General features: G+C 48.5%; 1 pseudogene; it reads right to left on the reverse strand.

Annotated features, from left to right (window-relative positions):
- Positions 1-266: 266 nt before the first annotated feature.
- On the reverse strand, positions 267-1,913 carry LOC121852152 (annotated as a pseudogene).
- Between the last annotated feature and the right edge of the window lie 14,021 nt (positions 1,914-15,934).

Below are 15,934 nucleotides of genomic sequence, written 5' to 3' on the forward strand. Positions count from 1 at the left end.
AACCTATCAGTGTAGACTCAGTCCTGTTTGAACCTGCACATTACTGACATAATGTATATGTTTACGAATATATTTTAAATAGTTAAACAGTAATACCCGTTAATATGAAACATCGTGCCTTCACACGCATCCTGGAGCAACGGTAAATTTGTACAGCGTACATGTGCAAATACATTATGCATACACGTACGTGCCTTCGCTGATTTTGCGGATGGAGAAAGTAGGAATCATTATGAGTGAAGACTCCCCCCCCCTCCCCGCCGCATTCACTCTGTATGAGGATAAGGAAGCTTAAGCGACGGAGTCCTGCACGCTCGTGCTAAACTCTTCTTGCGCTCAGCTCGAGTAGGAGAAAGGGTTATGCCGTGCATGCACTGGAATCCAAAGACACACACAATGTCATAGCCCATATCCCAAATGTCCAGATGAATTAATAAAAAAAAAAGTATTTTACCCATTGTAGTTGTGATTGCCAGTATTTTATTTGAAAACAAAATAATACATCTCGAAGAGTTTTCACACAGGTAAATAATGAGGGTATAAATATATATTACAATACATCTAAAGGCACAGCCCCGCAATTGATTGCTCATGCCACTGATGATGAAATAACTTGCGCTCGAGGGAGCTCTAGAAGGCTCCTCTACAGGCCAAGTGGCCTGCTCTTCCATGCTAGCCAGACGGCTTGGACCCCACTACACACGACATGCCGATTGACAAACTCTGGTGTATCTATTTCTACTCCTGGGTGGACAGAGGTGGGAAGATTTAAGAAACTTGCTCCATTGTTTCAACTGCTGCGCCGGGATATCGAATCGAACTGGCGACCACGGATTGCAAGTCCAGTGCGCTAACTTTTACACCACAGCAGCTCACGTACACCGCATCTATACAGCATACACATTGTATAAGACACTATATTTATAGGCTACTTATTGGTCTCCATCTGCAGTACATAACGCAGGTAAATTAACGCTCTCCACGCAGAATTATGATTTTAAATAAATTGCATATTTGTGTATGATGTGTACACAATTAGCAAACGATGGCATTAAAGCAACCAGATGCACAAACTGCTTACAAATAAGATCAGAGGACCAAGAGCCCTGTTGACACAGGCAGATCGCGTGCCCCTCTCACCTTGTGCTTGGCGTAGAGGTCAGCGAGCGATGCCACCTTGTGTTCGCGGTGCCGGCCCACCAGCTTGCACAGCGCACAGATGAGCTGCTCGTCGGTCACGCAGTACATGTTGACCTTCTCAGCCTCATGCTCGGCGCACATGGGCCCCGCGCGGGCCCTCCCGCGGCCGTCGGCTCAGTGAGCCGGTGGTCAGTGAAGGGCCGCTTATTGGGGTGGGTGGCGCGCAGGCACTCTTCGCAGTACGACACCTCGCAGGTGGTGCACGTTTTAGCGGCCGGGCGCGGCGGCTCCGACTCGCAGAACTGGCAGAGGACTTCGACGCCCCCCCTTCCACCGCCACCACCGCTCGTGCTGCCATTGCTGCCGCTGCCGGTGCTGCCGGCACTACCAGTGCTGCCGCTGTTCGCATCCGGCAAGAAGGACCCTCCCGGCGAGATCTCCTCCCGGCTGCCGCCGGGCGAGCTGAGGCCACTGCTGCTCATGGAGGCCTTCTGGAAGCGGGCGATGATGTTCTGCAGAGTGACGTTGCGCTTGAGCCCCTGTAATCCACGCTGACCGAGCGTGATTACATAGCGGCACGTTGGGCACTGGAAGGCGCTCGAAACGGAGTCGGGAGTGTCGCCGCTGCCGTCGCCGCCACCAAAAGTGCAGTGGGAGACGAAGATGCGACGGGCGCACGCGAAGCACAAGCTGTGCGCGCAAGGCAGCAGCAAGGGGTCCTCGAAGAGCTCCAGGCAGATAGGGCAGGTCAGCTCCGACTCCAACGTTTCCATGGTCCGACACCGCCGCCACCGCTGCGCCGGCCTCGCTGCGGCTACATGCAGCGGGGGAAAGAAAAAAAAATCTAAACAAAACAAAAACGCAACGCTGGCTAATAGTGAGCGCAGATCACAGAAAACGCCACACATGGCCACACACCCCAGCTGCTCTTGGCTGCCCTACATTTGGATAAACGATTATGTACTTTTTTTCTTTATTTTCCTTTTTTTAAAGCATGGCACTCTTACATAGAGGCGCGCCGGCGAGTCAGCCAGCTTGCAGAATATTTCTTTAACAAAGGGCCGGATCCCACAAACCGACCCCGATTTCCCATCTTGCTGTCTGCGCTTCCTTAATGCGACAGGTCAGTGAAGTGTACAATCAATCCCCATCGCCAAATTGGTCTTCACTGTATGACTGTCCAAAACATGAGGCCAAATAAAAAAAAAAGTAGGTCACTAATTTTAAAACGTACGATTGAGCGAAAATAAAACCTTCACCTGTTTTTGCAGGTGTCCCTTTGTCTTTCCGCCAAAACATTTTCCCAATTACACTCGACACTTAATTTTGGCCACGAAACTAAGCGAAGCACTCCTCTCCTCCATCCCAAGCGCGTGAAATTATTTTAATATTTTCAAATTTCCACAACGTGTATTGTCTGAAGGCCCGGTGATTTGCGGCGAGATGTAACGTCGACAGCGAGTCCTTTTTTGCGTGCAATCACAAACATTAATAATTAAGTGATCCGGTTGAGCAGCCGCATAACACAATGTGACAGACCATTGTTTTCCTTGTGCAGTCACTTCCTTGGGAGACAAACGCAGGAAGGTTCGCTGGGACGCCGGCGCACCGAGCGAGGGTACAGTGCCGCGCTAGCTGGGGCAGCTCTGACTCCTGGCCAGTGTAAACATTAATACGCCCATCTTCTGGGAGACGAAGCTCGCACATGTATTCCACGCTCGCCGCCCATCGTGTGAACACCCTACCGCACACACGACCACCAATAAAAGCTAAAATCGCCAACCTCGGAATTAAGTTGTGCTCGCACCTCTAAGTCCCTATGATATGCATTTTTTTAAATTTAAATTTGAACACAAGCACAGTTAATATACGTACACAGTACTGCATAATAATACACCAATACGTACATTTTCAATTCCGCCCAGGAGACCGTCGGGATGAGTGGGGTTAGCGGGCTCCTTTTAAGGTTGGCACAGGAATTGGGGTGTTCCATGGCCAGCAACATGCCCGGCCACATTTAGTTTCCCTCCATTGCTGATATTTACAAACTTCACCAACTACTTATTTGAGGTTGAGTTGACCTCGGTGATGTCCAGTACAGGTTCAGATACCTCTTTCTACTGATGTGCATAGCCAGGAATCCAATTCAGAACTGTAGCGCTGTGTACGAATTGCTGCAACGCTACTTGCATACATAGACACACACATACCTAAAATACAGTATATCCACATTAGCATTTACAAATACTATTAATGCATGATGAATATTAGTCAGAAAAATACCGAAATGGATCAATCCTACGTTATTCATGTGTAGTGTCTGATTCAGAGACAAGGTTTGGTGGAGGAAGCTTCTTCATTTAACAACTTTCACGGTCTCGTCCACACACTCTCCACAGTTGCTTAGCCTAGCGTGTACACAACATAACCGTCTAACACCGACGGCACTGACTGAGATAGCCAACTACCATCTTGTAGCGCAATATCTAGCGAAGACGGCAGCGAAGACGGTGATAAGACGACAACAACGCCGAGACGAGTCCACTCCCAGAACCAGCAGCCTCGAGCCCCCGCTCTCGGCTCCTTTTATGCTACCAGCACAGCCATCACCCCCATGTTTCATAAAACAGTCCCATTACGTACACCGTGTAGAGCCAAAGCATGCATTCGATAAAGCAGTGTTGAGCAAGGTTCGCCTGTACAGCAATCCCTCACCGACCACGGTGGTTTGGTTCCTGAAAAAGGCCACGGTAGGCAAATCCGCGGTTGATAAAGTACAGGGGCCTATGGGAAATTGGGGGTTAGGGGAACCAACGGACACGGTCAGACTCGTCATAGCTTAACTAACTTGCCTGTTTATGAAGTAAACAGGGAATAAAACAGTATAATACAGAATAACATAATAAAACATAAATTAACATTACATTAACTTTTCGTACTTTTAATATTAACAATGATGATTACAATGAGACCATGGGGGAAGGGGTAGTTAGAAAGAGGCGGGGCTCAGCCCACCCTCCCCCTCTTCATTTGGATTATCAATGACAGATGAGTGGGCAGGCGTACGTGTGTAGTGGATTAACGCGCGCCAAGCGAGGAAATTGTAAACACGTGTGGGTTGTGGACAGTGGGGTCGTATCAGGACAAGCAGGTGTTGCTGGGGGACAACGGCCGGAGGGAGATGGCTCGTTAGGTAATTATGGGATGCAGGGCAGTGATTGGCCGGTTGTTGTCAGGGACGAGGTGGTGCCAGTAAGTCTGGGGATGGGAGCAGGTAGCGGCGGGGCGGCGGGGCCGCGGGCGGTCGGGGGCGGGGGGACGACGGTTAATTAATTGGAAATTAATAAGGACGGGGATAAATATGGGAGCGTGAGAGTGAGACGGGGAGTTGTGCTGAGAGCTGGATGGAGACGGTTGGAGCAGAAGAAGAATAGGTTAGCAATGGAGCAAGAGAAGAAGAGATGAGAGATAGAATAGGGTAGCAGTGGAGCAGGAGAAGAAGAGACGAGAGGAAGGATAGGCTAGCAGTGGAACAGGAACAGAGAGAGAGGCAGTCAGAGTGAGACGATCGAAGCCGAGACAGGCGAAGCAGAGAGGAGAGTCGGGGGAGAAAGAGACGGAGAGAGAGGGAGGGAATGGAGCGAGCAAGGCCAGCGGAGCGCGGCGAGCGAGCGGAGAACGCGCTGGAGTCTGGGTGGCGGAATGTGCCGAGTTTGATAAAAATAAAGTGACGACAGAAAAAGAAGTTGTCCGCATAAAGTACAGCACTACACGTGTACGCCATCGAAATTTAATCAAAAGAAAAACTAAAATAACTTTATTGGTACGTCTTCAGGTACCGAGGCTCCCACAAGGCCATTCGGAAGGGTGTATGGCACAGTTTGGCGCCAGCTATCATAGTGTGGCCATGTCGCTACAGTTCTCTGCGGTGAGGACAGTACAATGTATTTAAAAACAATGGCATTATGCCTCTAAAAATCAAATTAATGCTAATTACTTGCGCGTTCCGAGATTCATCGGTAAACGGGACCAATCCTGCAACTTACTGACGTCTCGCAATGGGAAAGGGTTAATGTGAATGCGGTTGCTATGCGAAACAGTACAACAAAGCAGATGGACAGCTAATAAGCCACGCAGCGCCACGGGTGGCCACGGGTGGATTTGTGGCATGGAGGAGAACCGCGGGCCCGCCAAATATGTAAATGCGTGTTGCGGACTCGTGCGTACCCGTGGATACTCAACATTTCCAGGCCACGGTTGGTAAATTGTTATACAGATAATAAACCCTGTATACATGATTGGACGGTTGGCGTGGGATTGCTGTATATATTATTTGTATCTAGGCTGTGGTTTGCGCGAATCTGGATGACTGCGTAAATCTACACCGAATCAAATGTTGTTCCATACGCTACACAGGCTCGGCAGAATGATATTTGATGCGAGTCTTTTCCAGGATCTGATCAAATGTATGTGGTCAATGATTGAGAATCCTTTCGTATTCCCAGTTTTCTCATGTGGTTGCTTGGCCCTACATGTTCTGATATTCTGTTCCCAATTATCGTCACGATCAATAATAATCTAATAGATCTGTAATGAAGAAAACTGCCAAGTTAGGCTCCAGATAAAAACGAACAAAACAATAGTAAAGTAACAGTTGCTTTAAAAAAGCAGGGTATGTGTTTGAGGGACAGAATTGGACACAGTTGGGAAACACAGTAGTGTGTTTACATAGGGCAGTTACTGAAGAGAGAATGGGAATCAAACTGATTAAATTAAGTGGTGGATAACCACCGGTTCAAATGCTTTTGGAATTTTTTGTTATTTAATATAAATAACAAGTTACTAGTGCCTACAGAAAAATGGCTGTAATCTGAGGTACATGCCTGGCAGTACAGCGATAGAAAGACAATCACGTGGATCATAGAATATACAAACGGTAGACACGGCACGTAGACCGGTAAAAAATGTAAGTGGGCTTTGGCATCACCCGTCGCTATAAGGGACGATCGCCAGTGGTGGAGACTAACAACAGAGTGGCAGCCAAACGAGGGACGAAGACGAGAGGACGTCCACCATAGAGACAGATCGACGAGATCACCTCGCGTAGCAGCGGCTCGATGGATTGTTGCATGGCGTGACCGTGAGGATTATTGACGGTTTGAGGAGGCCTTGAGCATGTTGACGATCACAGGGACACAGCCTGAGCCCTGGTTGGCGTGTCCCATTCGTTATGCCGTGGTTAACGCAGCGCACGACACACACCTTGTTTAAATGCCTCAACAAACATTCATAGCTCGCACAAATAATGCATGTGGGCTAGACACACGGAGAAATCATGCTCGCCTTCTATTTCAAGGTTTGCTGATTCGGGCGCAAGCCCCACCGTCTGGAGACGTGTTCAGTGCGTTCACACACACACAAACAGCCAGCTGCTCCCTGCTGCCGCTCACACACATCCCATGGTGCTTCGCCTCTAAAGTAGGTCAGTGTGTGTGCATGCCGCTCTGCTGGCTTAAATTGACCCAATGAATTAATGCAAAATACAACACTCTCTTCCGAAGACAATGCGAGGCATGCCGTGCTCCGGTTCGATACTTACAGCAGTGCGTACTTACAATGTGTACTTGTACAGCAAGCCCTTTGTCAGTGCACTGCTGGATGAGGCCCTCACTGCACACCATGCGGTGGCGTTTTCTTTTGTTTACCTATACTTCACCATGTTGGTCATTTCTGATAATGATACAGTCATAACAAAAATAAGATATCACATTGTTATATTGCTATTATTATAATTTGTCCTGATCACATGAATGAATGCTAATTTCCCCAACACTCAAAGATTCAAGACCAAAAACTGTACACCTCAATTTTCTTTAAGATGTTACTGCAATCACGAGACAGTGATCTCAAGAATGAATCTGCCAGCAATGCGTCCCAATTGGCACAGAGGATTTACCATCTTCCGTCATAAATATCAGCATAATTCATAGCTTGTCAGAAAAATCCAATGCTCAACGAGACTGTCAGCACACCCACCCTGGGACCCCCTCCCCCCTCGTACCCAATCCCTCGTATCCAATCCCTCAACGCCTAACACAACAGACGCAGGCACTTCACTCTACCTTATGTTGAACGTCTTTTAGCACCGTACGTAACCAACCCGTGCAATACCATAGGGGCCGTCCATAAGTGACGTCACACACCTGGGGGGTCTGACTTTTTGTGACGCCGTGTGACGAAGGGGGGGGGGGGTCAAAAATCGTCCAATATCGTCTGACGTAATTTATGGATGGCCCCATACCCGTCAACCCCTTATCAATGCATACATTATTACAGACCAATTCAGACCTTATTGGTCACCCCGTGCCCTTAAAAACCTCAAAGTTCATCCGACAGAGTCCCATCACAAGGTAGAAATACAAACAAATTGACAAAAAAGGGGGTTTAGCCCATATTGAAACGAATGTACCCCGTATGGACCTGATAACTCAATTTCCCTGCACAAGAATACGGGTAAACCCGTATGGGGCGACAGGTATGCAATACCCGCAGTCACAGAGCGGCCCTCTGGATGTGGGTCCATCTGTGCAGTGCTCAGAACCAAAGGGGGACCCCCCACCCCTCACGCTCCCCCCCCCCAAAACTTTCACCAATTTTTCAGATCTTGTTTTTCATCATAAATTTGGCGAGGCACACCGCAACGAGACGATTTGAACTACAGAGGCGAGGAAAACAGCGACAGTTCACATGGAAGGGGTGGCCGAGATTCCCAGAAGTCCACAACTAAGCGACTCCATCCAACATCCTCTCACCACCCTGACCCTCCCCGGCGCCGCTGGCTCCAAAAACGCCTCTCAACCCGCTTGCCCCCTTGGCTACGGTGTTGCTCTGCCCGTTGTTCCAGGGGAAGTGTTGTTGGCACGCAGCTCATAACGATCGGCCACGCAGGGGGGGGGGGATAAAAAAGGGGACGGGGGAGGTGGTGGGGGTCACCTTGCAACAGGGAGAGAGAGGGGGGGGAGGTGCAGCCACAATGACAGGAAGGAAGCTCCACCAACGCCGCTTCCTCTATGAGCCCGTTGGCGCCCGCGGGGGGCTCCGCGCAAGTCGAACGCAGCAGCAGCAGCAGCCCCCATCCCCCAGCCTCACTTGGTACAAACTCCTCGCTTCGTGTCGACGACGGATGTGGTTGTAACCGCGCGGGTGTCCAATAAACGAGGAGCGTGATTCATTCATCAGAGAACGCGCCAGATCGCGTCCTCGGTCTCTCACCTGGCAGGCAGTGGCTCTTGTTGTCGTCGTCGTTGTTGCCTTGTGCAGTGGCGGTGGTCGTGGTGGTGGTTAGACGATTTCCACAGCGACCCTGAACGGAGGGACTTTCACCCAGCGGCGGCTTGCAGAGTTGGCTGGCCAGCAGGATGTCGACGCGAGGTGATGCGAGGTCCATCCTGAAAAAAAAAGAAATAATCTTAAGGAGGAGATTGGATCATCACTCCGTCTGTCAGTGTTCGGGGATGGGCCGCTTCCATGTCTCGCGGGCCGGATGCTGCCGCCGTCTTCCCAAATCTCCCCGCCATAGACGCCGGCGGTTCCCACTGCGACTTTCGGCCACAAAGTGTGGCGGGCTCACACACGCCCCGCCGTTTTAGAGGCATAAAACACGCACGCACTTTTAAAACCTATTACGTACTCCTCCCATCCACCTCTGTTTGTGAAATGCCTAAGCCAAGACGTAATTAACAATAAACTTTGTAATTAGGGTCGAGTCAATCACGTGCATTGCCCAACACGCTGGGAATTCCGGTGCAGCACCGCGCGCTTCCGTTGTAATGCCGTTGCCAATGCATTTAACACATTCCTGCGGAGGGAGCTGGTAGGAACGTCGGGTTGCTCGGTCAATGGCCAGGGTCAACGGCGGCGTGGTGTATTCCGCAAATATGGCCGACTGTGAGGGCGGGCACAAGCCGGCGTGAGTAGGTTAAACGTTGAGTTTTATAAGGGCACCACGAGGTGACCAGCCCCTCCTCACCCAGCCCCACCCAGCCCCTCCCACCCCCCCCCCTCTCTACCCAGCCCTCCCACCCTCCCCTCTCCACCCAGCCCCACCCCTCCCATTTTTGGATTCACGACGGACGGACGGACACAATAAACCCCTGTGGGCTGGTGGAACCAGGTGGTTCCTACCAGTATAAAAATGTGTATATTAGTAGTTGTAATTATTAACTTCACATTGATTTCACCTGAATGTGTTGTTGTTTGAGGTCCCACATACCAAACACTCTTAAAAACAAGTATTGGGACTCATTGCAGTGATGCTCTCCCTGGAACACTCTAGTGCACCATCATCTGTAAGCAGAGGCAACATCATCAACAGCAATATGAATTGCATCACCATCGGCATTATCGCCATCTCTCCATCAACTTCATAAGCCATCATTCATGCGATAAACATAATCACTTTCCATTATCTTCATATACAATCTGCTGTTATAACTATCATAATATCATTTACATCTTCATTATCTTTTGTTTTCATCATTGTGTGACCCTTCATTCCGCCACTTTCACACAAAGTTAGAGCTTTGAGAACAAAAAAACCTGCTCTCAAGTTTACGTACAAGCGCAGAATAAACATTGCGTAGTTGAGGCGCCAAACGTGAACACGAATTTGTGCATAATGGGCCACAGGCCCTCTCAACGATTAGCACGGTTGGCCACGTACGGTGCGAAGGAAGTTCAACATACATACATGCGAGACGGTGGGATCCCACACAGTGGCTGAACGTTTCCACTTATTTGTGGAAGGTTTTCGCTCGCGGTTGGCTCGCTACCTAACTAGGCCCCACTTCGGAGCCCATTCCACAATTGTGGAATGATAAAATTGGTGGTAATTGTGAGAGTAAAATTAGATATGCAGTTGTACACTTGGGACACGTCTCTCGGATGGTTTTTCACTACGGTGCACATTGAGCATTTAATTGAATTAACATAAAAAAAAATCACCAAAATGAAATGTGAGCTTGTTATTCACCCACTTTGTACCACTTGATCCTTTGGTAATTTGCTATGATTTCCGACTTGTATTAAATGTAACAAAAAAAAAATCCCCTTTAAAATGGATTGCAGCGAGCACAAGGCACGCATTTCTTTACGATAAGAAAGTGAACACTGAATACAGCCTGAAACTGTGGTCACATACGGTTTGTTATAGCCTACTGGGGTCACTGCCGTACTACAAGCCTGTAAGCAAATCTGTCAAGAACATTTCGTGACAATTTCCGTATACTCTATATATAGAAATGCAGCATTCGAGCAATGGGCTCCAATTTATAACGTTGTTTTCACGGAACCAACATCGGAATCAGAATCTCTAGCTTAGACTGGAGTAATCCGATGAGCTATGAAGCTCTTTTTCACAGATGTCCAGTATGGGCGGGTCAGCAAATTACAACAGCAAACACGATATGATTGCAAAATAGTGAAAATGGTACGCAGCTCACTAAATATAATTTTATTATATAATTCCGATTTATCAAGCTTGAGCAAGGCAGCAAAAACCTCAACAAAACAGTCCCTCAATAAAATGGCAGATGCATAGCAGTTTAGCATTTTGCACAGGATGACTGAAATTATAACTTTATAGTACAGTCGAAAAACGATATTGTGTAAATTCATATTTTAGTTCCAGTTGGTAATAACCGATTTTCTTAAACCCACCATGGGCCACATTTCTGATTCCACAGATGTGCACATCATGCATTATATATGGACTATCAGTATACTCATGCTGATGATGATGAACAAAGACAATGTATTTTGCTCACTGTTGCTCAGAGCACAATATTCCCTATCTAAGTCGCTATTATCTCAATTTTTATAACGAATGGCCAACATGTGAACGTTGTTGACTTTCACAGCACATACATATAAGTCTTCTGTTTTCACGTTTATGTTGTAGTTTGCAAGTTCGCGTTGGCCGGAAGCGCTCCTTTTTTTAAACGGCTGTTAATGTCTTGCTGTTCTGTGCTCGAAGAGGAACTCCAGCGCTTCTGCCAATGAAGACATCAATCGCGTCCCATGCACTGCCTTTCCTGTTCTGCGCCGGTGTCTCGCGCACCACGCGATTATCTTTTCAGAAGTCAATGCTCAGAAGTGGAGTTTCACTTTCGGGTCGGGTCACCTCGCCCCCCCACCTCACTGCCGCCACCATTCTACGCATTATTACGATCCACTGGCTGCGATTTAACCCAATAATCAGATTGTTTTAAGCCTCGTTTTTTTTACTCTCATGATTTGATTGTTTCTCATTTGTCCGGTCTCGTTTGTACAGGTGTTAGATAAAATGTAACATTGGCTTTTCACATGCATATCATTTTGTTAAAAACATTTACTCGCTTACATCAGTGGTGTCCAAACTTTTTGCAAAGAGGGCCACATTTGATAAAGTGAAGATGCCCGGGGGCCAATAGTTCCTTTTGTCATTGTTTTAACCACAAAAGTTACGTGGAAATACACACTGTTATAAAACAATTTTCATTGTCACAATTACCTTTATTTTTCAAATGACAATGTAACCAAATATAAGCCACTCAGGCAGACGGGAACAACTCTAAAAACGCAATTCTGCCTTTCATTCAGTCAGATAACATTGAACAAACTGTATAGAATACCTTAAATTTCCATGAGTTTTATGATGTATTTATTCTGACAGAGCTGGCGAGCCATAACTAACACATTATAAGACCGAAGCTGCGGGCCGTATGAAATCTGACCGCGGGCCGTGATTGGCCCGCGGGCCGGACTTTGGACATGCCTGGCTTACATAATACAATGCACGCATTGCGAGTCTTAAATATATACTAGCTGTACTACCCGGCTTCGCCCGGGACTTGTATCTACCACGGCCGGCCGCCTTTGTCTCCCCAGTGGCGATGTTAATACGCTACAGTAGTTAAGTTACTCGTTTGAGGCAGAGTCGACCTAGGGGAGGTTCAAATAATCGTCACCGGTGGTGGCCGTGAGCGGGAATCGAACTGGGTTTGCCGGGTTGGTAGCGCAGCGTAGCGTTAAGCACTACACCCACCGCTCCTCACACACCACACACGCACAGACACACACACAGACACACACACAGACACACGCAGACACACACAGACAGAAACACACACACAGACAGCACGCTAACCACTACACTACCGCTCCCCACACACCACACACGCACACACACAGACACACACACAGACACACACACAGACACACACACACAGACACACACACACAGACACAGGCAGCACGCTAAGCACTACACTACCGTTCCCCCTACACAACACACGCGCGCGCGTCCATAGGTACACATACACGCGCTTGCTGCAGACACACACGACTTTCAGGGTGCATACGGCAGTAAACGACTGAAATAATAAAGCGGCAATGCTGTGTAAGGAACGCCTTAGACCCGCATTATACATTTGTGTAATGCGAGCGTAAACACACAAACACACACAAACACATACACAATACACACACACATACATGCAGACACACAGACAGACACATAACACACATACATACACACACATACAAACACAGAAACACATACACACACATACATAGACACACACATACATACACACAAACACATCCACAGACGTACATACACACATACATACAGGCACGCAGACATACACATAAACACATACAAAAAAACCCACATACATACACACACACATACATACACACAAACACATGCACACACATACATACACACATGCATACAGACACACAGACATACACATAAACACATACACACATACACATGACCCGGCTTCGCCCGGGACTTGGATCCACCACGGCGGCAAAACCGACATACATACACACACAGACATACACACAAACACATACACACACATACATACACACATGCATACAGACACACAGACATACACATAAACACATACACATGACCCGGCTTCGCCCGGGACTTGGATCCACCACGGCGGCAAAACCGACATACATACACACACAGACATACACACAAACACATACACACACATACATACACACATGCATACAGACACACAGACATACACATAAACACATACACATGACCCGGCTTCGCCCGGGACTTGGATCTACCACGCCCAGCCGCCTTTGTCTCCCAAGTGCCGATGTTAATACGCCACACCAGTTACTCGTTTGAGGCTGAGTGGACCTAGGGGAGGTTCAAATAATCGTCACCGGTGGTGGCCGTGAGCGGGAATGGAACTGGGTTCGCCGGGTTGGTAGCGCAGCGTAGCGTTAAGCACTACACCCACCGCTCCTCACACACCACACACGCACAGACACACACACAGACACACGCAGACACACACAGACAGACACAGACAGACACACACACACACAGACACACAGACAGCACGCTAAGCACTACACTACCGCTCCCCACACACCACACACGCACACACACAGACACACACACAGACACACGCAGACACACACAGACAGACACAGACAGACACACACACACACAGACACAGACAGCACGCTAAGCACTACACTACCGTTCCCCCTACACAACACACGCGCGCGCGTCCATAGGTACACATACACGCGCTTGCTGCAGACACACACGACTTTCAGGGTGCGTAAGGCAGTAAACGACTGAAATAATAAAGCGGCAATGCTGTGCGAGGAACGCCTTAGACCAGCAACACATTTGTGTAATGCGAGCGTAAACACACAAACACATACAAACACATACACACACATACATACACACACATACACACAAACACATACACACAGACATACACATACACACAAACACACACATACATGCACACAAACACATACACAATACACACACACATACATGCAGACACAGACAGACACATAACACACATACATACACACACATACACACACACAGATAGACACACATACATAGACACACACATACATACACACAAACACATGCACACACGTACATACACACATACATAGAGACACGCAGACATACACATAAAGACATAAAAAAAACCCACATACATACACACACACATACACACAAACACATACATACACATACATACACACATACATAGAGACACACAGACATACACATAAACACAAACACACATACACATGACCCGGCTTCGCCCGGGACTTGGATCCACGATGCCCCGCCGCCTTTGTCTCCCCAGTGACGATGTTCACACACGACAGCAGTTACGCTTTTGAGGCTGAGTGGACCTAGGGGAGGGCCAGGTCCGTTTCAAATAATCGTCAGCGGTGGTGGGCGTGAGTTGGAATCGAACTGGGGTCGCTCAAGCAGCTTAATGACTGTTTGTACAAAGAACATATAAAGAATCGATTATAATAACCAGGCAAGAGTCCACATTATAGACTGCCAGTACACGCACTCAGCTTCATAAGCAGGCTAGAGTGTACATGATAGAGTGGCAGTACGCTCACCGAGCTTAATAAGCAGGCTACAGTGTACATGATAGACTGGCAGTACGCTCACCCAGCTTAATGAGTATTTGTACAGTGAACATTAAAGTAATCGATTGTTGGCGCGTTGGGTTTAAAAGTAATATTAATAGCACACATTGTGGTGGGGGTGTAGTGAAGAGTAGGAAAAACTTTGATGAATTTACCTCAGAGTGGCGTGGTGGGTGTCGAGGCCTAGTAGCGTGCAAAGCCTGCGGCCTCGCCTAAAATTGTCGGCTTGGAAGAGGCAGGGTACGGGTGGCGTTCCTTCCCCCCCCCCTAGCGCTCCAACAATACTGTGTAATGGCTATTATTTAATTAAATACGGAGCTTATGAAAGTGGCGAAGGCGTGGCTAGCCGTTGGCAGGGGCAACCGCCGTCCAATGAAACTGCAGCCCTTGGCGAAGGCGTGGCTAGCCGTTGCCAGGTCCAATGAAAGCGGCGAAGGCGTGGCTAGCCGTTGCCAGGGGCAACCGCCGTCCAATGAAAGTGCGTATGGGCCAAAGTCCACACACACACACAGACAGACAGACATGAACGATTTTATATATATAGACTAGCTGTACTACCCGGCTTCGCCCGGGACTTGTATCCACCACGCCGGCCGCCTTTGTCTCCCCAGTGGCGATGTTAATACGCCACACCAGTTACTCGTTTTGCGGCTGAGTCCCTTCCTCCCTTACCACTCTCCCTTCCTCAGCACTCTCCCTTCCTCACGACTCACGCACGGCCGCCTTTGTCTCCCCAGTGGCGATGTTAATACGCCACACCAGTTACTCGTTTGAGGCTGAGTCGACCTAGGGGAGGTTCAAATAATCGTCACCGGTGGTGGCCGTGAGCGGGAATGGAACTCGGTTCGCCGGGTTGTAGCGCAGCGTAGCGTTAACCACTACACCCACCGCTCCTCACACACCACACACGCACAGACACACACACAGACACACGCAGACACACACAGACAGACACACACACACAGACACACAGACAGCACGCTAACCACTACACTACCGCTCCCCACACACCACACACGCACACACACAGACACACACACAGACACACACACACAGACACACACACACAGACACAGACAGCACGCTAAGCACTACACTACCGTTCCCCCTACACAACACACGCGCGCGCGTCCATAGGTACACATACACGCGCTTGCTGCAGACACACACGACTTTCAGGGTGCGTACGGCAGTAAACGACTGAAAAAAGAAAGCGGCAATGCTGCGCGAGGAACGCCTTAGACCTGCAACACATTTGTGTAATGCGAGCGTAAACACACAAACACATACA

The sequence above is a fragment of the Callorhinchus milii genome, unplaced genomic scaffold, assembly GCF_018977255.1.
Source record: "Callorhinchus milii isolate IMCB2004 unplaced genomic scaffold, IMCB_Cmil_1.0 Scaffold486, whole genome shotgun sequence".
In the NCBI taxonomy this organism is placed as follows: Eukaryota; Metazoa; Chordata; class Chondrichthyes; order Chimaeriformes; family Callorhinchidae; genus Callorhinchus; species Callorhinchus milii.